The 26,737-nt window shown below is 42.1% G+C and overlaps 1 protein-coding gene across 3 annotated transcripts in view; it reads right to left on the reverse strand.

Annotated features, from left to right (window-relative positions):
* Positions 1 to 26,737, reverse strand: part of MYO1E (myosin IE) — a 190,320-nt gene that overhangs the window by 162,288 nt on the left and 1,295 nt on the right. The gene's annotated exons all lie outside the window — the stretch shown is intronic.

Raw genomic sequence — 26,737 nt, forward strand, 5'->3', positions numbered from 1 at the left:
CAAAAGAGATGGAAGAAATGGACTAATTTAAAGTAAGGACAAAATAGGGCTAATTCGAATAAAATGAAGGCTGAGAGCTCTCTTTCTTACCCCAGAATCTAGGCCCTAGATAAAAACTGACATATGAGTACAAAGTAATTTAAAAGCAAAAAGTACTCTACAATTTTGCAGTACTTTAGCTTTTATCTTCTTTACCATTTTGAGCCCTCAGGCTAGCCTGTGACTGGAAGTAGACATTATTTCTATTTTGCAGATGAGGAACTGTGTTCTCAGAGGAGTAAATCACCTGCTCAAAGTCATGGGTTAAGTATTCAAGGTCTTCTAATTGTTGCTAACTTGCTTGTGAGACAAAGTGCCCGATGGGATTACAATGTCAATTTAAGGGAAATGAATTCTGGGCTTTTCTACAGCTCTTACAAATACATTTGCCTTCTCAAAATCAAAAGCCCAGTATTTCCAAGTTATGACTCACAGACCGGAATAACCGACCTAGGGCTTCCATTATTTGGTCGTCACTAGGGAAGGTGATATTCATCCTCATTAGGATACAGATTACCCTGAACAACACCAGGAGTCTATACTACAGGTATTTCTAGTTGTAGTATTCCCTGTCCTATAAATCCACAGGAGAGTTGTCACTGACCTGTCTCATGTTAAAGCCGCATAAACTAAATTCCCCCATCACTTGGGTCACCTTTATATTACTACTTAACAGAAGAGATTTCAGGAATTGGTTTTCTTGGTGTCCTACTGGATGCAGCCAATTAGATTGTCAAGACTGGCTCCATATTGTTTTTTAATCAGGTGTTTCCCATTATGTAGACAAACCTAATAGCATCCCCCTCCCCCAACTGTACCCCCTATACCTCAAAAAAGGAATTGAGCTGGGAAGAGATGAATCCCAAATTATTCTTCTTCCCCTTTTTTTTTTTTTTTTTAAAGGATTTTATTTATTTATTTGAGAGTGAGTGAGACAGAGAGCACAAGCTGGGGGCGGGGTGGGCAGTGGGAGAGGCAGAGGGAGAAGCAGACTCCTCACTAAGCAAGGAGCCCAATGCAGGGCCCCGGGATCATGACCTGAGCCATAGACACATGCTTAATCTACTGAGCCACCCAGCCGCCCCACCCAGCCACCCAGCCACCCCGCCCCACCTCTTTCTTTTTCATGAAGAATTGATGGTCTTTATTTATCAGGACTGGCATATATAGTAACCTCGTGAGCTGACTATTGCTTAATAAACAAAACCTAAGTATAATCTACTAATGTCACATTTCTTCTAAGTTCTGAAATTTTATATTCGTATTCCGTGTCTTGCTTGCTCACTTTCTGACTGTAACTATCCAGCTTCATTGCCATCTACTTCTAATATAGTCCACCCATTTACCAACCTTCTGTACACATCGTAAGACTTCCTGCCACTAGGCAGGGGAACTGGAGAAGGGGGGTGCCTGGCTGGCTCAGTCAATAGAGCATGTGACTCTTGATCTCAGGGTTGTAAGTTCAAGCCCCACGTTGGATGTAGAGATTACTTAAAAATAAAATCTTAAAAAAAAAAAAAAGACTTCCTGCTACCACCCACACCCCATTACACGCAGTAGACCTATTTCCCACTGGTGGTGTGTCCTTCCTCTGAGCAAACGAATTCCCCACTTCCTTCCAGATCTACTCTCTTCCTGCCTTGATTTCAGCCTCTTTTTTTTTCTTTATTCCTATAATGTGTGTGTGTGCGTGTGTGCGCGCGCGCATGTTTTATCTTAAGAAGTCTCCATGCACAACGTGGACCCCAATGCGGGGCTTGAACTCATGACCCTGAGATCAAGACCTGAGCTGAGATCAAGAGTCCCACGCTTAACCAACTGAGCCACCCAGGCGCCCCCCTATAATGTTTATAGTTGAAAGCTGAACCACAAGAATGAGTTCAAGAAATACCCTTTGAGCTTCTAGCACATATCTAAGTAAAACTTTGGAATAGCATGTCTTCTTCATAGGAAAGAGTTACATTTTCTCCCTATGAAACCCTCTGGAAATATGCCCAGGTAATGGGGAAGAATATGAAAGGTAAGAGACTTCTTGACTGAATAGATTGATTGCATTATTAATCAGTTAACTATGTGGTGGAGGATATAAAAGAAATATAAAGAATCTCTTATCCTCAAAATTTCTGTGAGCTTACAGGCAGTTAGTTTTTAGTTACTACTATTTTCATAACTCTCCACTCATTAATGCCCTTGGTGAGCATGTAAATATAGACAACTCCTTTCTGGAAGCCAGTTATGGAGTTCCTCTCAAAATGTCACAGGCATATACCCTATGAATCAACAATCCTGCTGCACAGAGTCTACCTAATGGAATACTAGCAGGAGTGTTTAACAAAAATGGAAATAACCCAAATATCCACCAATACTGGATATCTCTGAGTAGCAGAGAAGAGCAGCAACTGGGGGACAAAGTGGTGGTTGACGGAGACACTCAAGATCCAACACAAGAGGTGTATGCTAAGGGTGGGGAAAGAACAACTTCATTCCATCCACCACATCATCAACAAACAACAACCATGTAAAGACTGGAGTCTAGTGGATTTTCCCTACTCTTGGTCTTTGAAAACCAACCAACCAACCAACCAACCAAAACCCACACAAAATGCAATGAATTATGGGAATTGTTTATTTTTGCAGTTGCTCTCAGGAATTCCTTTTCTACCCGGTTTTTCATTCATTCACTCACTCACTCAATTAATTCAACAAACTGAGCCGCGGCTCCATGCCAGGCACCGCACTAAGTACTGGGGAAACAGAAGTGAACAAGACCAGAGCTTCTGCTTCCCTGGGGCCCGTACACTTGTGGGACCATAAGACCAAAATGGAAGATGAGGCCCAGGGGACCTGAACATATCCCCATGATCTTCTGTTAGTTCATCTTACTCATTCTTAGGATGGACACTATAATTTCAAATTAAAATGAATTACTAATGTCTCACACCCAATCAACAGCGGCTGAATGCTTTGCTCTTGGACACGTGGCCATTTTGGACAAATTCTGAGAGGACTATAGGAAACTGCTACTGAATGTCATCTTTTTCCACTCTGGTAACAGCATTCCCCCCCCCCCACTGGTGACAAAGTGGCAGAAACTGCTCCAGGCCCAAAGCAGAATCAGACAGTAGCAATAAAATGGCCACCAACTTCACCCAAATATTCTCTATGGCCTGTGAAGTGTCCATAAGATGATCACACAGAAATCACTTGGCAGGGCTCACCAGCCCCTCCTTGTCACACTGCCAGGGCTTTGGGTTTGGTTGGCAGAGTCAAAAACAGTAGGAGATCTTAAGAAAAACTTGCCAACTCTTTAACACTGAGGATGAGAATTATTTACCTATCAGATTGGCATAAATGTCTCCTTCATTTTGCTCCATTCACCCGGATGCGTCATTTATGGGTACCTGTTCAGAAACCTGGAAGCAAATTAGTAAGCAGACAAAGGAAGCTTATTCACAAAAATGTGTTAACAGTCTTTAGATCTCTTATAAGAAAAACGTAACACAATCAAAGACGGTACCAAAGAGAATATTCACACCCTGAGGGGTCCAACCGCAAAAGGGAAAAACAAGGGCATTCACGTGGGACACGAGCTGACCCCGAATAATCTTTACTCATTCTTTGCATAGCTCATGGCTTTATACTTTCATATCAAACAAAGTACAAATTTGATGTTAAAATTTTAAAAAGAAGAAAAGAACAAGACTTGGCACGCCTTGGTGGGTATATGTACTAAAAGGTGGACTCTCATCAAAGAGTGTTAAAATTATTTGAAACCACTGTCCGATGGCAAGCACAGGCTGCTGCAGGATGGGAGGTGATCCGCCAAATACCATCAGAATACAAGATTTTAGGGATTTTGAAAGAAAAGCAAGTGATGATTCAGTGGCCACATCAGGAGTGCATGTTTTTTTGCATCAACAGATCTGTGCTGAAAATGAATCATAAAAACCCCGCTTGGTTGGGCATCAAGGGCTGCTTTTCACTGTGGTCCTGTGCACATGCCACATGATGTTCAGGGCTGGAAAAGTAGAAGAGGCTTGACCAGGCTCTCTTCCAGATCTCTCTGAAGTTCAGCACCTGTTTTTCCCAGCTCCTTGGAGGCTAGGACAGACGTGCACTTAAAGGGGATTATACTCGGTGCCCCAGAGAACAGCCACTGCTAAGCAGCCTGAGTATTTATTTACCAATAAACTTTGGCAGGCAGGATGGGGAGACCAAAAAAAAAAAAACCAACAACCAATAATTGGACTCCCCTGGAGGATGGTGCAAAGGAACCGTTATGGCTTGAGAGTGTGATAGCCCTGGTTTATATAAAGGATGTTACAAGTGTCGTCTAGAATATACATGGGGCCATTTGCACACGTGCTTCTGATGCCCTTCTCACATGATTACCTCCTGGCTGTATGATGTGGGGATCTCTCTGGTGACGCCAAAGGACCAGGCCCTCGGTGATCCCTATTTGCTACTCCTCTTCCCAACGACACCCAGCAAAAACCCAAAGCAAAAGAGAATCTTGAAGCTTTCTCATGGATTGAAAAAAAAAAAAAAAAATCAATGTTTATTTATGTCCTTTAAAATCTAGATCTCAGAGTGCCATGACAAATGTTTTTTATTTCTAAAATACGTGTTTTTAATAGGACTTGAGTTTGGACACATATTGGACCATCTGGAAAATTCTCTGGTATCTCCAGCAATTCATACATATCACACCCCTAAGAACCCCTAGTTTTAGTTTTAAAGCAAATCAATGCTTACATAATACTGCTTTACAATTATTAAATTATTTAGAATTTACAACACACTTCCAGATAACTTTATTTGATATCTTTATAACAACTCTAGGACGTGATTTATTACTATGAATATTATGAACAAACCAAAGATACTCCTCTAAAATTACAAGAGCCAGGACTCAAACCAGGCTCTCCACTATAAATTTCCACTGAATAGTTTTTAAGTATAACCAAATCCAATTTACTACAGATATGAAAATAACGCACATAAAGGCAAGCAATTAGGATGAAACCAACTTTGTTTGGCAAAGGAGTTGTGTTATCCATATACACAAATGGTGAGCTTGATTATGATTTTTCTAACCATGAACATCCATCAGATATAACTTTTATAATGTAAAGCACATGGTTTTTTTCTGTTCCACTTTTTCACATTTGGCAGAAATTAGAGCCTTAGCCTTCAGTACCAGAGTTAAAAGAACATTCAAACTTCCATAGCCTAAAATATCTTGCTCATAAAGTTCTTAAACGACAAGGTAAAACCTAAGCCAGAAACATCTTCATGTAAGTAATAAGGCAAATAAATCACTTACACGCACTCCCTACATTTTCCCCTCTGTGATGTGGCTAATGTGGTTAAATTAAGCCAGTTTTTTCCCTCCTACTCAACTGAGAAATGTCACCCAACAGTGTAAATTAATCAAACTAAATCCTTGTGAAGAAAGTAAAGCTTTGTGGTATTTGCAGATTCAGCTACTAGGTGTAACTAAAGTGGGTCCATAGCAACAATTGCACTGTGAGGCAAAGAAAATGCAATTAAGTTTGGAAAAAAAAAATTTAATAGATGGCTTAGGAATTTGGTAGCCTCTTTCACTTCTATCCAAATTTCTATTTGCATCAACAGGATTTCCCCCCCCCCCCCCCTAAATAACAGTAGCCACCCAAACTAGGTCAGTGTTAAAACTTCCCTTTTGCTTCAAAGAGGAGCTGAAATGTCTTACTCGGCACACGGTCCGTTCTCAACTCTCAGATTGGTGCCAAGCAAACTTTCTGTTTCAACCTGCTGGTCAGAGAGGATTATACTATGAATCCATGAAGGCACATCATCGGCTGAATTACGAAGTGGAAAGTTGTACACAAAGAGTTGTTTCCTCCGTGGTTTCTGAACACCTCCTGCTAAGCCTGATCCAACTCTGCTCCTCAAGTCGAACCTCACTCCCAGCCAGGACCATTGCCATGGGCTCTCAGGAGGGTTGGGGCTGGTGACCACCCAGAAGACAGTAGGGAGCCTCAACCTTCTCTAACCTGTAACCACTACAACATTCAAAAAAAAAACCTCACACCTACTTATTTCAGCAGCAGAATATAATGTGAAAATAGGAAGATGAGTAGAGTAATTTAATGTCTTGGGTATACAGACTCTTCATCCTTTTGCAGAGGAAACTCTTGATTCACTAGCTGTCAGAACCCAAGGGTTAAACATCTGTCTTTAACTTTGGCTTTTATCTTCATGCCAGAAGACAGGATTGGCTAATGATTTTTTATATTCCCTGTGATACAGGATGACTGGGGAAAGACAGGGAAATGCAAAGAGACAGGTACCAGGAATAGGATATTATTAATTGTTAATAATGAGACATTATTCGCTTGGGGAATGAATTAGGTATTTAGCCTGTGGACTTAGAATAGATAGCACATTCACCGATTACCAGAACCCCCAAGGCTTTCTAGGTGTTATTCATGGTACAGATGTGTACCTAAATTAAAGTGTTATTTTACAGGTTCCTCTGCTTTCACATAAAACTTCCTTTAAAGCCATGACAAGAATCCTGAGGTAGATAGACCAAGTTTTACCCAGCAATGGCATTGTTTATTTTCTGGAAGTCTTTCAAATGTAGCTAAAACACATGGAGTTAGTACTTCATGATGCATTTGAATATCACTTTATAATTTGCAAAACATTTTTATATAATTAGTCCTCAGAATTATTTGATTCCTAGAATCATTCTTTTTTCCTACTGGGATTCTTTTTTTAAGATTTGTTTATTTATTTGAGAAACAGAGAGAGAGAGAGAGGAGGGGCACAGGGGAAGGGGGAGAGAGAATCTCAAGCTGACTCCCCACTGAGCAGAGCCCGACACGGGGCTCAATCCAGGACTCCGAGATCATGACCTGAGCTAAAGTCGGATGCTTAACTGACTGAGCCACCCTGATGCCCCTTTCCTACTGAGATTCTTTTTTTTTTTTTTTAATTTTATTTATTTATCTGATAGAGAGACAGAGAGCACAAGTAGGCAGAGCGGCAGACAGAGAGAGATGGAGAAGCAGGCTCTCCCCTGAGCAGGGAGCCCAATGCGGGACTCAATCCCAGGACCCTGAGATCATGATCTGAGCCAAAGACAACGGCTTAACCGACTGAGCCACCCAGGCACCCCTCCTACTGAGATTCTAAATCAAAGAAGTCTGACTCCCACTCCTGAATCCCTCGTTCTGCTATGTACAATTAAAACATTTTTCTCCTCTTTTCACTTTTAACTGTGCTTTCTTGACCTTTAGGAAGAGAAGACACATCACTGAATATCTGGCCACTATCAGGGTTCTACTCAGAAGCACCATGCAGGGTGTGTACTGCTACCATTCATTTGGTCCACCTTTTGCCCCTTCTGCAAGTCATGGGGCATGCAGCCACCATGAGTCTTTTAGAATGATGACCTGATGGTCCAAACTGCTCTAGTAATGAAGAAACAGAACTAGGCAGAGGATGCTAGGACATTGGAGGGGAGATGGTTTGGTTTTCTCTTTTTAATCAAGAAAAGAAAACATACACTCATTTAAAAAATGGAATGAACCAAGGGCACCTGTGGATGGCTCAGTCAGTTTAGTGTCCAACTCTTGATCTCAGCACAGGTCTTGATCTCAGAACCGATCAAGCCCTGTGTTGTGCTCCACACTGGGCATGGAGCCTATATATATATATATAAATAAATAAATAGTAAAGATGGAATGAACCAGAAAAGCACAATCCCTTCATATTCAGATAAATGAGATTCTTAGCTTAATTCTGTGGGTAGTGACATGATATCCATTATACTATCAGAATAAAATATGGGGGGAAAAGGATTAACATTTTCAAAAGACAATGTTATAGAAAAGATCCCATTTATTTATTTATTTTTTTAAAGATTTTATTTATTTATTTGACAGAGAGAGATACAGCGAGAGAGGGAACACAAGCAGGGGGAGTGGGAGAGGGAGAAGCAGGCTTCCCACCAAGGAGGGAGCCCGATGAGGGCTCAATCCCAGGACTCTGGGATCATGACCTGAGTCGAAGGCAGACGCTTAACGACTGAGCCACCCAGGCGCCCCGAAAAGATCCCATTTAAACTAGGAACAAAAGTTATAAAATGCCAGTAATAAACTTAATAACAAACATAAAAGAGCTGTGTAAGAAAAGCACAAAGATTTATTGAAGGTCCTACAAGAAGAGCTGATGAAGACAGACACCATGTTTGTGGATAAAAAGACTCAGTTATAGAAATACTCACCTTCTCAAACTGTTCCAGAGAGGCCACGCACTGCAATTTCAGTTCTTTTTTTTTTTTTAAATAAAAGATTTATTTATTTATTTGACAGAGAGAGACACAGCGAGAGAGGGAACACAAGCAGGGGGAGTGGAAGAGGGAGAAGCAGGCTTCCCACAGAGCAGGAAGTTCAATGTGGGGCTCAATCCCAGCACCCTGGGACCATGTCCTGAGCCGAAGGCAGACGCCCAACCTACTGAGCCACCCAGGTGCCCCTGCAATTTCAGTTCTAGAGAGATTTTGTTTTGAAACTTTGACATGATGATCCTAAATTTTATCTGCAATAGTGAATGAAGGTGAACCACCAAGAACTCATTTAAGAAGAAATACAATTAGGCAGGTCCTGCCTAATAAAAAAAAACATATTCTAAAACTAGAGGAACCGCACAGTATGGTATTGGGGGTCTGGCTCAAGATTAGAGAAAAGGATCAGTGGACTAGAAGAGGCCAGAAACAGAATACAGATGAGAATCTAATAGAGGATAAAGGCGGCACTTCAGAGCAGAGGATGAAGAATGCATTCTTTAACAAATTTGTTTTTAGAACCATTATTTAAATATCCATTTGGAAAAAGTTCCAGGGGGTGTGGTCTCTCGCATCAGAAAAGTAAATTTTAGAGGATATAATGAGCTAAACTTTAAAACTACATAAAAGTTCTAGAGAAAATATGCGCATGATTGTGTAATTTGGGGGTAAGAAAAACAATCTAGGAAAGACCCCCGCCCCACCCCCCCAAAAAAGACCCAGTGCTTAGGATACAACACCCACACTGTTTGCAGTTCCACAGACCTGTAGAACAGTGGTTCTCAAGCTCTCAGGAATCACCCAGAACGCTTGTGAAAACCAGATGCCTAAACCTCACCCAAAGCTCCTGAAAACCACCTCCCCAGGTGGACTGAGACCCCGCCATGTTTTGGAGGCCTCTGCTCTAGGGCACAACACCACAGCGGGGAGGAGGCCGAAGGCTGCTAGAGCCTTGCCATGGCTAAAGGACCCAAGTGATGTTCACCCAGAGGTTCCTCTTTTATAACGTCCCCTGGGAGCTAGTTTCCCTTTTACAGAAGAACTCAGATGCAAATATACTCCCTGTCCCTCCCCCATTCCCTCGCAAAAAAAACAAAAACAAAAAACAAAAAACAAAAAAAACCCAAATCTCCTAAGTTCAGTAGCTCACTGCAGCACCGCAAATATATTTCCTGACTGATTTGCATTTGATGTTGCACCAACCTATGGCATAGTCAACCATTCTTAAATATCTACTCCTAACCCCAAACCTCAACCCTGGCTGTTTTTAGGAATCACGCAGGAAATTTTGAAAGGTAATACAGTTGAATCTCACCCCAGGAACTCTGATTTTCAAATGGTCGTGGATGGAGTCCAGAGACTGACATTTTTAAAAGGTCCACGGGTGCTTCTAAACAAGATAGAGACCACTGGCTAGTGTCCGAAACAAGCCCTGCCCTTCAGAGGTCCACATCTTAGTGAGACATGGAATCCTGAGTGTTCTACAACCAGGGAGACCAGGATGCGTGAGGGGAGGACATTTTAAACAGGTGCCATGGACATATAGAAGAGGAAGGGGTCTGGGAAGCCTTGTTGGAGGGGATGGGATCTTGTTGAGCCTAGATAAGCCTTGGGCGGGGGGGCACCCAGGCAAAGGAGGGAGAAAAAAGGATCATTAGAAACCTTAGTTGGTTAGTAATTAATTAATTATTATGGTGAACATCTAAGTATGCCTCATTTATTATTTCTACTTGCAACTGTCATTTTCTAACAGAGTATTTTGTCTTGTTAATGAAAAGGATATAATCATGGGTTTAGCATGCTTCTAGACAAGGCTGTCCTTCCTCCAGCCCAGGAGGAAGGCAGAAAAGGGTGTCTTTCCCCACTTCGAAGTAATGCACTTCGAACAATTTACCATATACAAAAGGCTGAATTGAACTCGCTCTACTCAGAAAATTCTAATGCAATAAGCCTTCTTTAAATTACCCAGCCAATTCTGGAGGAGGGTGATGAGAAATTTTGCCAAGAATTTTTCAAATAGGCAAGCCACCCTGCCCAAATTCAATGAATTCACTACTAATTCATTTCATTCTGTGATTTCTCTTCTCTGCCATTCATCCCTCCCCAAACTAGTAAGACGTGAACATTTGAAGCTGAGCAGGTCAAGCAGAGATGTGTCTGTTTTCTTGAAACATTTCTAACCCTACTCAATTGATTCCAATTTTGATGGCTTTCTCTTAACAGGTTAACACAAGGTTGTTGGAAGAATCTTTATGTAATAACTGTATCAAGAAGAGTTGCCTCCGGGTTGGGGGGGGGGGGGGGGAGGCCAGAGAGCCAGAAAGGAGGGGCATATAGTACAGAGCTTCAACTGTGATAGGGTTGTGATACTTTGCATGTCACCATGACTGTATTCAAAGCATTTTAATATTCTTATTAATACTCAATCCAGCACCACTAGAAAAGAGAATGCAGACTATTCTTACTTCCTTTTTAGAAAAAAAGAAATTGAAGTACAGAGTTAAATAATTTGTTCTACTTGGTTTCAGGAAACACAGGGGGAGAAAACCTATTTCCTGATCACCAGGCAGGCTCCTGCCTTCCACTCAGAGTGGAACAGACCCACTCTTGCTGCGTCCCATGGCTCCTGATGCACCTTCAGACAAGGAGGATACACTGAGTCACAATGGCATTGACTTTTACTCACTATGATTGTACCTGTAATTACTGGAGAAATGCGAGTTCCGTGGATGGAGCAGAATGAGAAGGAGGGACATAAAATTCAGAAGGACAAAGCTTATAGCATCCATCATTTCAACAAACTGTAGATGATGCAAAGAGAAACCAGATGATGCAGTACGTGCCCTGAGGACGCATGCATTCCTGAGGGGAGGGGTGCCTCACCCACAAGCAAGCATTGTACCCAACCCAGGTGCCCTTAGAAGAGCTGCCAATGACCTGGGAACAAGGAGGGCAGGCAGGGAAATGTGCAAAGGCCAAAGGGAAAGATGGTAAATTCTGAAGAGGATAAAGAAATGTAAATCCTTTCTGACCTTGAGGGGCTTATAATCTATCTGTACAGTACGACTCACACACAGACAGATCGCATGGCAAGAGTACGTATAATTGGGTACCAAATAAATAACTCCATTGACAAGGGCTACGATTTGAAGAAGGAACTAATTCAGTGAGCTAAATCAAAAGCTTCCAGGAAATGAGCCTTTATGTGGGCCTCAGAGGATTCTGATAAATGGCAAAAAGGGAAGGGAGGCCAGTCATGAAGAATGGCCTGACCAAGGAGTGAATTCTAGCCCGACTATAAAGCATGGACATGAGAATCAGTTCATTCATTTGTTCAATCAATCAGTATTTATTGAGAACCTATTGTGTGCTGGGGCGCCTGGGTGGCTCAGTCGGTTAAGCGTCTGCTTTTGGCTCAGGTCATGATCTCAGGGTCCTGGGATGGAGCCCTGAAGTTGGGCTCCCTGTTCAGTGGGGAGCCTGCTTCTCCCTCTCCCTCTGCCTGCGGCTCCCCCTGCTTGTGCTCTCCCTCTCTGTCAAATAAATAAAATCTTTAAAAAGAGAGAGAGAGAGAACCTATTGTGTGCAGGCACTGTGCTAGGAGCCATCAGCAGGGACAAGGCATTCAGGCTGCCCCACGGGAATTTATATATTTCAGAAGGACTACTATAAAATAAGAATTGGACAGGGACAGCCTGAAAGAGATTTGAGACAGTACCACATTTTGGCCTTTAGCCTATTTTCTGTAAGAGCGCAGAGTTTTTGAGTAAGAGTGACAGGTGCAAACTGTATTACCAGGAAAATGATTCTGGCAATGCTGTTTCTGTGAATGACAGGGGCAAGACAGTGAAGATCACTTAGGAAACTCTTGTGACAGTCCCAGCGTAAGACAATGCAGATTCAAACCAGCTGGGAAAAGGAGGACCCACTCACAGGGCTTGGGAACCAGCAGGAGTCTGGAAGGGAGGAGGACAGACAAAGACCCAGACATCTCCAGTCTAGATGTCTGAGGAAATACTAAAAGGAAAACCAGTGAGTAAGACAAGGTAAAGGGGACACTTTCTCTAGCCCTGGTATTGGAATGTTCTGGAGGCCAGGCTCTCTTCAACGACCTTCTCTATTTTTGTGCTATTGATATTCCCACTCTGGATCTCTTTCTCTCTCTCCAGCCTGACAAAATCTGTTCTCGGGTGGCTGTAGAAGGTTTGATAGAGTAGTTCACAGTGAGGTGCTATATTAACCGACCAACATTTTATCCGGAACAATGCAGCAGCTCAGAGTGACCAGTAATGGTAAAGCTTGGCATTGACCGTAGCCATGGAGGAGCCGTTCCGGGCAGAGGGCTTTCCAAGCATGGTGGAGACAGCCACCGACTCCACACATCTGACTCCAGAACTGCCTTGGACAAAACTTTCCATCCGTCCCCCTCCTGAACATTGCCCTATCATTTCTGCTTCAGTGAGATAATTAGAGAGAATTGATTGGTTTCATCCCTGTCCTTGTCCTTGTAAGATGGTATCTTGGAGGACAACCACCAGACTTCCTCTGGGGACATGTTTCATGGTGTGTTACCTTGGCTTGGGCCATAGAGTTCCTGGGGAGCTCTTTAAAATGCAGATTCAGGGGGCAGCTGGGTAGCTCAGTCGTTGGGCATCTGCCTTCAGCTCGGGTCGTGATCTCAAGGTCCTGGGATCGAGCCCCACGTCGGCCTCCCTGCTCGGCTGGAAGCCTGCTTCTCCCTCTCCCACTCCCCCTGCTTGTGTTCCCTCTCTCGCTGTGTCTCTCTCTGTCAAATGAATAAATGAAAAAAAATAAATAAATAAAATGCAGATTCAGAATCCGTAGACTGGGGGGGGCGGTGCGGGGACGGGACACTGAAGGTCTGTAGTTCTCGTAACATCCCAGGTGTACCCTATGCTGCTGGCCCAAGGACGCACAACTTGAACGTGAGTGTGTACAGGAGTAGACAACTCCTCTCCACAGCAGACCTTCGATTCAGGTGACCCTGCATTTAAAGCCCTCCTCTGCCACTTTTCAGATGGGTGAGCCTGAGCAGGTTACCTAATCCGTGTATTCTGTTTCCCCGTCTGTAGGAAGAAAACTAACACCTACCTCAAAGGAGGTACAAATGCAGGACAATACAGAGTGGGTCCTCGGTAATCGTTCATTCCAATAACAGATTTCTCTTCTCCTCTCTTGGATGCTGTGAAAAACTGTTAAATTTACAGAGGCATACTCCCACAACAAAAGGGAAGGTCTCCGGAGGGAGTTACTGAGAATGCCAACACACCAAATACCTTCAGAAACTAGAAAAGCCACTGAAAACTTTTATCATCATGTAACCCTGCATAATTACAAACACATCCAAAAATAGCATGATCCTGTATTTGTCTGAGTGATTTATAACATCAAGATCTCCTACATGATTTCCCAGCTCTGAATTTCCATCCTCCAGTTTGTAGGAAAGAAAGCATTTTTTTTTAAGATTTTATTTATTTACTTAAGAGAGAGGGAGAGAGTAGGAGTGCTGGGGGAGGGGGAGAAGGGCAGAGGGAGAGGGAGAAGCAGACTCCTCGCTGAACGTGGAGCCCGATGCGGGGCGCTCAATCCCAGGACCCTGAGATCATGACCTGAACCGAAGGCAGACATTTAACTGACTGAGATCCCCAGGTGTCTCGGGAAGAAAGCATTTCAAGAGGCCTGGATACCTGATTTAACCAACCTCAGTGTATTTGAGCTTCTTCAACCTTCCCTTGCAAGACTCTTCCCTTTCCCAAAGTCAGATTTCGCCCAGCACTGAGAATTATTGTCCTAGTGCATTATAAAGTTTTTTGATCCCAAATGTGTCATTTACATGAAACTTTAAAAAATGCATTTACTACATGAACCAGAATAGTCTCATATTTAGAATTCTTTGTCATGGGTGAAGAAATAAACCTTCTCTACATTTCCACATTTTGAAAATCAAACCACAGCTCTGTAAATGCACAGTTTTTGTCAGGCTAAATATCAACATTCCTTTGCATGCATTAATCTTTTAACCCCCAAAACTCAAGTATGTGAGCCAAGTGAACATAACTGCATAAATATCAGGCTCCAAAATAATCTACTGCATGTTGTATAGACATAGTGCATTTGATTTCTTTTTTAAATCTCTCCCTTTCACTTTCTCTATCCCGTACCCAGAAAAACTATTAAAGAAAGCCACACCTATCACTAAAAGCTAACCAACATTTCAAAAAAACATTAGGAGCAAACGTTAAGAGCCATTCAAAACCAAAGGAAATGCCAAGACACTCAAAAAAAAAGTTCTACTCTGAATGCAAATGAAGCTACCGGAATTGGTGGGGAGCAGAATAAACAAAACAATTAAGCCATTAGCATGTCTCCTTGGAGACCAACTGGCCTTTGTCGGAGGGCAGAACCAGATCCCACTCGGGCAGGTGAGTGGTTAGTCCACTAAGGAAAGAAAAAAAAAAAGGCAATAAATTCTCCTCTTTAAACCTGAACAGTTAGAAACTTGGTCAGGTAATAATTTTACATTCTGATGGTCCACATAGCTGAACAAGGAAAACTTTCTTATCCTCTCTGGTAGTGATCTTTTTCTATCACCAAAAGCAGCCTAACCACCACCCTGCAACAGCGAAGAAAAGCCCAAAAGTGAGGTCACAGGTCACACCTGATTTGGAATGGTTCCCTTTAGAGTTGGAAACTTCGCCTCAAAGAGCCTGGGTGAATTTTGCTTCTATGTCTGCTTGGAAAGAGCAGCACTACCCCTTAGAGGGGCAAGTTGGGACTGGTTGTGTGGCCTCAGGCAAACCTGTAACCTCCTTGGGTCCCAGTTGAAGGAGGGTTGTAATAAAGAGAGTGAGAGTCAGATACAGAAGCCACTCCAGCCCACCAGCTTCCCTCTGCCGTCTCTGCCTTCCAGGAGCTGAGCTGAAGTTGCTAATATCCTGTTCTATTAAAAGAAAACTCAAAAGGAAGCTTAAAACTCAAAAGGTTTTATCTGAGGGGGGCTATTCTTATCTTTGAAAAACATTTCCAGTTTACAATTAGTTAATTGTCTACTTTAATCCACCGGCTCTCATCAATCACTCACTCATTGGAGGCTGCAAGGCCATGGCCAAGTTGCCCTGGACGGCTTTCAGCTCTCCCTGAATTTTCGGTCTAGTGGGGAACAACAGCGTGGTTCCATTCGGCAAAGCTGCTGATTCTACCACGTGCCAGGCATTTTGCCAGGTGATGGAAACACAAAAATGAATGTGACACGGTGTCCCCTTAAGGAGTTTATAGCCTAGTCATGATGTGGGAAACAAAGGCAAAAGAAAAACTAATTTCCTTACTACTTAGAGCCCGTTCACAAGTCCTTAAAACAGGCAGTGACATTCTTCCAGGAACTCCGGCTGCCTCGATGTTAATGCTTTGCTAAGGGCAAAAGGCGATCTTAGCCTGACCCCCTGGATCCTGTAAATCTACTTTAACATGTAAAAATTCCTTTGGAAACTCCCTTTGTCTCTACCCCCCAAGATACATGTTGGCAATCATCCCCCAAGCATATGGCCCACTGATATACATCTGAAGGGCCTCGTGACTAAAGGTTTTATTAGACAGTAATAAAAGACCTTTTCCTAACAATAACTAGCCCCTCAAGGTCCTGGAAACCTTGCTTCCAAAATTCCTTAGAGACTTAACGCTATTCCTAACCCCTCCCAACTTGAAGGTACATAATGGGCCAATCCTCACGACCCCAGAGCAGCTCTTTCTGCCCACGGGTCTTGTCCCCGTGCTTTAATAAAACCACCTTTTTGCACCAAAGACATCTCAAGAATTCTTTCTTGGCAGTCGGATTCGAACACTAACATGTTTCCTACATCAGTAGGACTAGGACAGGACAATAAACAAGTATTTAATAAGTTAATATCACTCCAAACCTCCCATTGGTAGGAGGGCCCCAACTGACCTTGCCTGTCTCGACTCTGCTACTCCTGGTCTCTAAGCCACTCAAAAATCTTACTCAGAATGTTCTAACTGGTGATCCTACGTATCTTTCCAGACCCCACCAGTTATGCAGACTTCTCCCCTTTCTTCCTGCCTTACCTTGGAGGCCATTTTTTTAATTCTCTGGAGAGCTTAGAATACCTCACCCCATCCACCTGGGGCCAAGTGTGGAAAACATACTCCAGAAAGCTCAAAAAGTCCAAGTCTGCCCATTCTGTTAGTTGATGAGTTCCAGCCCAAAGATTTCATGAGGACAGTTTGAATTTACCAGTATTTGGATTACCTGTGAATTTTAAACATCTGAATTCAACCTGTCCTCCAAAACCACAAGCAACTAAAAAAGAAAGCATATTGTCTGCTTCAAAATCCCATTTCAATTCCTTCAATCCCCTCTTCCATCTGTGTCTCTGCCTGGTTCCTGAAACATCACACTTGTGAAGGTCACTGGCAAAAGATACAATAGATTCCATTTTCTGGGAGAACTATCTTTCTTCCCAGATTCCGAAACAGCTGGGGGGTGGGGGTGGGGGGGTGTTTGCCCTGGTTTTATAGTTGGCTGGTGAGTGAAGACAGGTACGATGGGCAGACTGATTCTCCTGCCTTCAGTGAATGAACGGCTCCGCTTTCAGGTGCCCTTTTAAGCATCTTTATCCTCCTCCCTCTGTCCTCACCATTCCATCTCTCCAGAGGCAAGGTGAATGAAGTGAGGAGTGATACAGGCATCAGACAACTTCATCGTTCCCACTAAAATCAAAGGCTCCGGTGACATTTGAATCACAGGGTGCCTTTCACTGCCTCACCCCTCCCTGTTTCACTCCATGAGCTGAGTAACCAAGAGCAGGAGTTTATTGGTGTGGATTTAACAAGCGCTACAGTAGATAGGCAGTTCTTCCCTCTCTCTACTCAAAATAAAGACCAAGGTGGCGGTTTTAAAGACTATACTCACACACAGCAAAAGGAAATGCAAGCATTTTTCCCCAGTACGTTTAAAAATAGCACTGGGGGCGCCTGGGTGGCTCACCTGGTTAGGCCTATGACTTCAGCTCAGGTCATGATCTCCAAGTCCTAGGATCAAGCCCCACGTGGGCACTGTGCTCAGTGGGGAGCCTGCTTCTCCCTCTCCCTTTACCCCTGCTCGAGCTCATGCTCTTTCCCTCTCTCTCACAAATAAATAAATAAAATCTTAAAAAAAAAAAAAGTGCAAGTATTGAGAAAGTCATATAGCACTTAGGCTTATCTCAAACCTTCTTAAAAAAAAAAAAAAAAAAGCACTGTACACCTAGTAAGACAAATCACAAAATGAGGTAGTAGGATACAAAGATGAATAAGGACTCTACTTGAAAAGTGAGCGGAAGAGAAGATAAATGGCACATAAACAATCATGAAATCTTTTGAGATAGACAGCCATGGGATTTTGAAGATACCTTCCAACTCTGAGACTCAAGAAGGTGGAATTGGGACTGGCCTAAAAGGAGCGTTAGACCATTGGGATGGGGAATTAATTGTGGCTAAACATCAGCCAAACTGAGAACATACAAGAGACACAGCAAGTAGTTGGACCTGGCCAGGCAATCCAGGTAACAGGTGAAACAAAAAGGTAAACTGAAGCAACACTGCAGAGGTCGAATCCATAGGACTCAGCAACTGGTGGACTCTTTCATTCGCAACATCTTATTATTTAGAGTACATAAAATACACCTTTGCCACCTGACGCTGACATACAACTGCTGCAAAAACTGAAGACTGACATCGCCCCAAACAAAGATGACAGTGCCTATTGTCTCTGTAGACCAGATAACGTTTGACATGCTGGCGCTCCACAGTCCCTGGAGAGGTGCTAAGCAGGCTTCCACCGAGAACAGGAAAGAGGGCTGCGACCAAGGTGGGAGGAGAAAGCTGCCCTTCTTGTGGCGGCCTTAATTATGTGTCTCACTTCTGGGCAAGTGCAAACTATGTTTCCTGCCTTCTCCAACCCTTTTGCATCTAGAAAGGCAAGAACCTCATGAGGAAAGAACAGGACACCAGATAGAGGATGTGGTCGGGGCTTGAGTCAGGGGAGAGAAAGAGCTAGAAGGAAGAGGCTATCCGAGCTCCAATTTTTTTTTTTCCTACACCCCAAGCCCTAGTCCTAGATAATAGAAACAGAGCACAGAAATCTGCTCAACCATCCAGTCACTGGAACCCAGCAATTTCCTTCTCATTATATACCCTCAATTAATATTAATTTTATAATTAATAATAAATCCTTACCAGGAAAATAAGGAGCTTTCAATGATTTACATAAAGTTGAAACCTTATGCCCTTGATTTACATTTGAAGTCTATATTGGAGGTAGAGACTTCTCTTTGTGATCACTGGAGAATTTAAAAGCATTAAAAATATAAGACCAATGCTGTGACTCTGTTTTTATGCTTTATTTTTATTTTTTAATTTTTAAAAAAGATTTTATTTATTTGTCAGAGACAGAGAGAGCGCACAAGCAGGGGGAGCGGCAGGCAGAGGGAGAAGCAGGCTCCCCACTGAGCAAGGAGCCTGATGCAGGACTGGATCCCAGGACCCTGGGATCATGACCTGAGCCCAAGGCAGACGCTTAACTAACTGAGCCACCCAGACGTCCCTTTATGCTTTATTTTTATTCTGAAAAATCAAGTTAGTTGCCAAAAAATAATACCTACCATTACCTCACTGTAACTTACATTGGTTTAGGGTCTATGGGAATCTTAGCAAAAAATCTAACTTACCACTTTCCACCTCCCTTTTCTCTAATGCTTTATTATGTTTGCTTTTCAAACTTTTCAAGTAAAAGCAGGTTTAGGACCAAGATCCCTGGATTGTGGCTCAAGAGAAAGAGACGTATAACTCTAAGGCCACCTCTTCTATTAATTTGCCAGGTGACCTTGGTCAGGCTATTTAAATTCTTTGGACCTTAGAGGGTCCTCTGAGGAGGCCATGGACCACTTTGGGGATTTATGACTCTTCTTCCCAGGAAAAAATGCACATATGAACATGGACACAAACTTAAGCAAACAATTTCATGGAACCCCCAAGAAATCTCCAGGATATTTCCTATCCTGACAGTCTACATTTAAAGGCCTCGGAGAGTTGAAAGAAACAAGTATTTGTAAAGTCATCACCATGATGCAGGCATGTGGAAGAAGGAATGAAGAGACCAATAACCACGAACTGGTTCTACCAATCCTACCTAATCATATAGTACCTGAGTAGAGCTAGGACTGTAGGGTAGGGAGCCACCCCTGTCCTGCAACCCAAGACAAAGTATGCTGAGAAATCATTTCTCCATACTCCTGCAGATGAAATGGGGACAAGTATCAGGAAGACTGCCCAAGGACCGGAGATATCTACATTATTCTATAAAACAAAGCCCCTACTGTTAGAAGTCAAAGGGAATTACCAAAGAGTAATTAGTGCCAAGAGCTGAGTTTTGCTTATTTAAAAGCCAACCTAATACAGAGATAGGATAAAAGGATATCTAAAATTTGCTCCAACATAAACCAAGGGAAAGTGAGAATACAGAAAACACGATTGGAATGATTATATGCCAATAAATTAGACAACCTAGAAGAAATGGATATATTCCTAGAAACACACAACTTAACACCAAATCATGAAGAAATAGAAAAATCTAAACTATTAGTAAGGAGATTGAATCAGTAATCAAAAACAGCCAAACAAAGAAAAGTCCAGGACCAGATAGCTTCACTGATAAATTCTACCAAATATTTAAAGAAGCATTAATGCCCCTCTCAAACTCAAAAATGAAGGAGGAAGGAACACTTCCAAACTCATTTTACAATACCAGAATTACCCTGATACCAAAACCAGACAAGAACACCACAAGAAAATTACAGGCCAATATCCCTGATGAACACAGATGCAAAAATCCTCAACAAAATCCTAGCAAACCAAATTCAAAAATACAGTAAAATGATAACACACCAAGATCAAGTGGGATTTATTCCACAGATTCAGGGATGGCTCAACATCCAAAAGTCAATCAATATGATACACCCCATTAACAAAATGAAGAAAACAAGATCAGCCATGAGTTGCGAAGTTTGTTGACGTTGGGGGATGAGTTTTCTCTCCATTTGTGTAGTTTAATTTTTTCCATTTAAAACGAGAGGGAGAAAGAGAGAACGTCAAAGTGAAAGATCCATGGGTTAATGGATTTTTGAGAACCGTGTCCAAAGCTAAGTTAATCCTCGATTCACATCTTGTTGGGGAGCCCACAGACAGCACAGTCTGTGGCTCACAGAATATGGACTTGACATGGGGTTATTTGGGGCACCATCTTACAGTCCAAAAGACATGACTTTCAACCAAGACAAAAAAGTATTTTTGTGTGTGTGAAGCAAGTCTTTGTCCATGGCAAAGCTCATATGCTGGCTGAGAAGGCAGAATTAGGCAGCAAGCAGTTACTGTCCCCACCTGTTCCAAACAGTATTCTACCCTTCTGTCCAACAAGCCATCCAGCCCCGTCTGGTTTGGCATGATTCACTGCACTCTCAGTTCGGACTTCCTTGTAAAATACTTGTTATTTTCACAAAGCTCCCTTTAACAGATAGAAAATTATTTTTCTTCTGGTTGTTAGCTTCTGCTTTTACTTGTTTTCTCCAACAAAAATAGCAATTGAAGATCATACCGAGTCTCCATAACGCAAAAGAACTGCAGTTCCAATTCCTCGTGCTTTGGGAAAATAGCAATGGATCTATCAGGAGCCATGGGGGCTTCGGCCTTACACAGAGGTTCAGAGAGGGTCAGCCAGGAAAAAACAGAAGCTGCCACTGAGTCTATTCCTGCCTCTGCGTATCCACCCAGTTAAGGCAAGCTGAAAGAAAAGGTTGAGGGTGGGAACTGTCACTGAGCCCTCAGGTGGTCCTCTCCCACATTGACTCTGGGCTTGGCCAATGGGACAACAGCAAGCACGATGCAAGCTGAGGTTTAAAAAAAAAGTGTGTGCTGGGGCTTGCTTTCTCTTTCACTGTCCTTGGGAACCCGGTGTCCACTACTATGTAAACAAGCCAGGACTGGTCAGTTGTGAGAACGGATACATGGCCAAGTCATCTCCACTGCCCCAACTGAAACTGTGCCAGCGATCTGATGTGGGAGTGAGGGCATCCTAGATCATCCATCCCTAGTCAGGCTATCAGCTGACCACAGGGATCTGAGGAGCCAGTCCAGCCCTCAGCTGTCCAGCCCATGCACAAATCATGAGAACTAGAATAAATGTTTATTACTTAAACTACCAAGTTTGGGGTGGTTTATTGTACCAAAAGCCAGCTGACACAACAGGGCAAGAAAAGGTGACTAATGTACTGAACATCCTGGGATGCAACCCCTAATGACCCTTTACATAACACTCAGTGGAACTTAATAATGATTTGATTGTATGTCAACTGTCATTAAAGTAATCTGACATAGATCCACAATTGACCATACTCCCTAATATTCATCTCAACACAATGTTTGCTACAACTCTTGGAATGAAATCGTATGGGCTTCAGAGGTTTATAAACCTCCTAAAATTATATGAAGAATTGTATGTTTATGTGTCTTAATTGGAAAAAGATGTTAAAAATATGGAGAATAACATAAGTATCTATACACACAATGGTCAGAATTAACGATACTATTTTATTGTATTCGCTAATATATAAAGCAAATGAAACATTACCAATAGTGTTAAAGTTAGTCAATTGACCCCATTCTTCTCCCTTTTCTCCATCCTTTTTTTTTTTTAATTAATCTCTACACCAAAGCTGAGGCTTGAACTCACAGCCCTAGGATCAAGAGTCAGACTCTCTACCAACTGAGCCAGGCCAGGAAGGCCCTCTCCTTCCCTCTTTAGCAGCTTGAATTTGATCTTTCCAGTCCATTGATTTGTATTGTAAAAGAATATATACATAAATATATATATGTATGTATGAATATATATCCCCAATGTATATAATTTTGTGGGTTTTAATTTTTCTTAAATGATTTTTATTATATGTATCTTTCTACAACTTGCCTCTTCACCAAACACTATTTTTGTGAGATCTATCCATATTGATACCTATTATCAATAAGTTGCATGTAGTTAGGCATCTCCCTACTAAAGGACATTTAGATTATTCTTGTTTTTGGTTTTACTATTACAAACACTGTTGGGACAGGTCAATAGCTTACAACATATTTTCAGAGGACCTCAGGACACCCCCAAATATTAGCAATCTCTGACAATCTGATGGGGGGAAGTTGAATTGCTATCGTTTTGTAGACATATTTCTGCATTTGAGCGTTCGCAAGTCTCGGAGGAAGTCATCTTTATTTAGACTCTAAAATAGCTCAATAGATGCTTCTACATTTCTAACAAAGGTCTGCATCTACTTGGGACACTTTTGTTGGTGCTGAAAAGTCCTACAATTAGACAATGATACTGTCCAAATCATTCTATTGCCAAGAAATGTTATGCTAAGTTGCTGTCAACATCAAATGCTGGTCATACCAATTAAATCACTAAGAGACTAATGATATGGTATCCTAATTTTTATTTGTTTTCTGTCATGTACAAGAACTAACAGGCTAGATTTTTTTGTGGTTATCTTGTTTTCTTTATTTTCTACCTTTTAATCTAATTGAGGTCAGAGAGCTTTCTAGCAGGACTTTTACTTTTCCACTTATTCCCTGTGTGATATCATCCAGTACCCAAACTTTGTGATATGCAAAGTCCCAAGACAAGGAAATTAAAGCCCAGACCCTTACTGCTCATAATAGGCAATGTTCTTGGGTCTAAATTATCCCACTTTGGTACTACTGAGTAAAATTAACTAAGAGAGATTATTTTTTAATCAACCTTGCCTTCCCTCATAAGTATGTGAAATGATTAAGAGTGATACAGATACCTGGATTCAGAAATTTCAAATTAGAAATAATTTACGCAATTGCTTGTGAAAGAGCATAAAATTAACAGACCTGGTTCATTACATACAAGTTGTAGGTCCCTGAACAGTTCTCTTTCCCTTGCTACACTTCGGTTTCTTAGCTATAAAATGGCAAGAAAAACCATCATCGATGCAAGGGCGAAATGAACTCATCACAAAATGAAAGCTCTTTGTTATCATTCCTCCATTAGACTGTGAGCTCCTCACAAACAAGGCGGTGCTTAATTCATCTGTGATTTCCCAGTGGCTGCCACCATATTTGGTAAGGATTCCTACATATTAAGCATGTATGGTATAACCTCTTTTGCAACTACTGTTGTCTTTTCCACTTTGGGTTCAAAGCTCTCCAACTACTTGCGTTCTCTGATAAGACCACTCATACTTGTTAAGTTGGCCAGAGGCCTGAGCACCCACTGGTGTCACACATTTGAGTGCCAACACCATAATCTATGGAGAACACCAATAGCACCCACCTGTGAGCGAGGACTTGGGAGTGTGGATGTGGAGTGTTGCCCAAGCCTGCATGTCCTGCTTCCGACTCTGCACCAGAGAGGGGGCTACATGTCTCAGGAGCAACAGGAGGCTGAGCAGTTCATTACTGACCCGAGTGGTCCCACGGGGTTCAGAGAGGGTCTCCCCAGGACATAGCTCTGGAGGCAAAGTCTCTACACAGTTATGACAGGTTGGATAATCAGGCTACATGGAAATTATCATACTACCACCTAAATATGATAAACATGCTTACCAAGGAAAAGAATTTATAAAATAGGTGGGAAAATACTGAGCCCAAATTGTACATTTGCCCCACAATTACAACTACAGAAAAATGATGTGCATTTGGATAGGCTGAAAGGAAACCCAAAGACATGAAAATAATTACTGTTAGGGTAGCAGTATCATGGGTGAATTCTTCTAAATTTATTTCTTAGAATCTTTTAAAGTTGATACATAATGAATCAAAAATAAATGACCTTCCATCTCCAAGCAGGCTTTTTTGAAGGAAAGAAATAAATGGTCATGTCTAGACTCTAAGGAAATAGACCCTAATCCACCGCTACGGTTTGGAGGGAAAAGCCTTCTTAGATTGGGATCAGAAAACCTGGATCTTGGCACTGGCTCAGCCAAATCCTCTCTCTAAGGTTTCAGAAGTCATTTAACCTAAACCTCTCTGAAATCCACCAAAAGGATTTAGGATAGAATTCTTTTTTTAAGATTTTATTTTTTTAAGTAATTTCCACACCCAACGTGGGGCTCAAACTCACAAACCCAAGATCAAGGGTCTCATGGTCCACCTACTGAGCCAACCAGATGCCCCTAGGACAGAATTCTTAAACACTCTCCTGGGTTACAATGTAGTCGGTCCTACTTTTTACATGTAGTGTATCATTATAAAGTCCCATGAATGAACTTTTACCAAACATATCAGAACTCAAAACATGGGAGAGACATGTGGCCCCCTTCAGGGCAGTTCTTCTATTTATTCCTGCAAAGAGCCACCTCCTCTTTGTCCTCCAAAGCCTGTTCTATATGATATTTCACATCTTCAGTCAGGCCCATTTTTTTCTCCTTTGAGGCAGAATGTAACTTCCAGAAACAGCTGAGAGGGCCTTGGTATGAGATCTGGTGAGTAATACAGGTGATCAGGCTGAACACTAACATTTTAGGTCATAAAGGGAGTAAGAAAAATAGATTTTCTTAAACGGACATTCAGAAGTGCTCTGTATGTACATTAATGACGTTGTTCCCTGGTGACAACTCCGAAGGGGGGGGGCTGACTTCACTGGGAGGTACAGTTGCAGGTTCCAAGGCTTGTCAAAACCAATACTTCTATTTTAGGGAGCACTCTTGATTAGTTCTGCTTCTCTCAAGTGTGGCTATCATAAAGACAGGTTAAAAAAAAAAAAATACTTTGCTAGGATGCCCCCAAAACCTTTGGTCTCTGCCAAAATAAATTGTGAGGTTGAAATTCAAAACACAATTTGTTTACCATTATTACAGAATGTGCTTGCAAGGCCAAGATGTTTATTTTTAATACCTTTGGCATTTAACCTTTAACCCCTTATTGCTCTGTAAATATTAAGTCCCAGCAAGGTAAAAAAAAAAAAAAAAAATTAAAAACTCACCACTTTAATCACATACGGATGAAAACATAATCGCTGCATCTTTGTAAAAAAAAATAATAGATGACTCATACTTGAACATCATGACTGTACATAATTTCTACATAGTCCATAATGAAGCTCATAAAACTTTGCATTTGTATACAGGGTTCAAAATTTCTGCTTTTCGAAACTGATGAAGAAAGCTTTCACAAGTTCTTACCAGGTAATGAGGCCCAATCCCTTCTCATTAGGAGATGCAAAGTACTGCATGTTCTCTCTTTTATTTAGTCTCACATGAGCTCATGACATTAACACTGAGTACAGGAGCAAAAAGTCAGATTCCAAGTCATATTTACCAAAATGCTCATTATTTAGCCCCAATAAGAACCCCTGAGACAGACCTCAAATTCATGAGATTCAACTGGGAAAGGGGTAATAACAGAGGTCCAGCATGCAGTAGAGGGGGGCATTTTCACCCAAAGAGGGGGGTGATGGGTTAAGAAACAGAAATTCAATTTACAGCCTCACCCCTCACACAACTTACATACCTACACTGGTGTTTTAGATAGCTCTGAATCTGGATGCAGATTTTCCCTGTTGATAGCTTGGAGGTTCCATGTGCTGAAAATACCAGGCAACTCCCTCTCTTAAGGGAAACCCAGTGGGAAGGTGTGGATGTATCAATAAAACACCATTACTGGTATATAGCTAAAGCTTAGACATTCCTGCTGGTGAGTGAATGGAAGTGGTTCTCAGGGATACCACTCTGAGATTTACAATAGAGGGGCCGCAAACAGCTGACCTGCAGGTGTTCGGTGTCTCAGCAATGACCAGAACACTTTAAAAATCAGCAGGTCTGGCGTTAACAATTTGGATTTCTAGCTTCTCTTGAAATATGTAATATGGGGGCACCTGGGTGGCTCAGTCGTTAAGCGTCTGCCTTCGGCTCAGGTCATGATCCCAGGGTCCTGGGATCGAGCCCCGAATCAGGCTCCCTACTTGGCGGGAAGCCTGCTTCTCCCTCTCCCACTCCCCCTGCTTGTGTTCCTGCTCTTGCTGTCTCTCTCTGTCAAATAAATAAAAATCTTTAAAAAAATAAAATAAAATAAAAAAATAAAAAGGCACCCTTACTTGACCTTAGGCCATGGTTAGTTGTATCCACTGTATTACCATGGTCACACCGACCATATTATATATTTCTTTTTTTTTTTTTAAGATTTTATTTATTTATTTGACAGACAGACATAGCGAGAGAGGGAACACAAGCAGGGGGAGTGGGAGAGGGAGAAGCAGGCTTCCCGCCGAGCAGGGAG

Source organism: Neomonachus schauinslandi, chromosome 9 (genome assembly GCF_002201575.2).
Source record: "Neomonachus schauinslandi chromosome 9, ASM220157v2, whole genome shotgun sequence".
Lineage (NCBI taxonomy): Eukaryota > Metazoa > Chordata > Mammalia > Carnivora > Phocidae > Neomonachus > Neomonachus schauinslandi.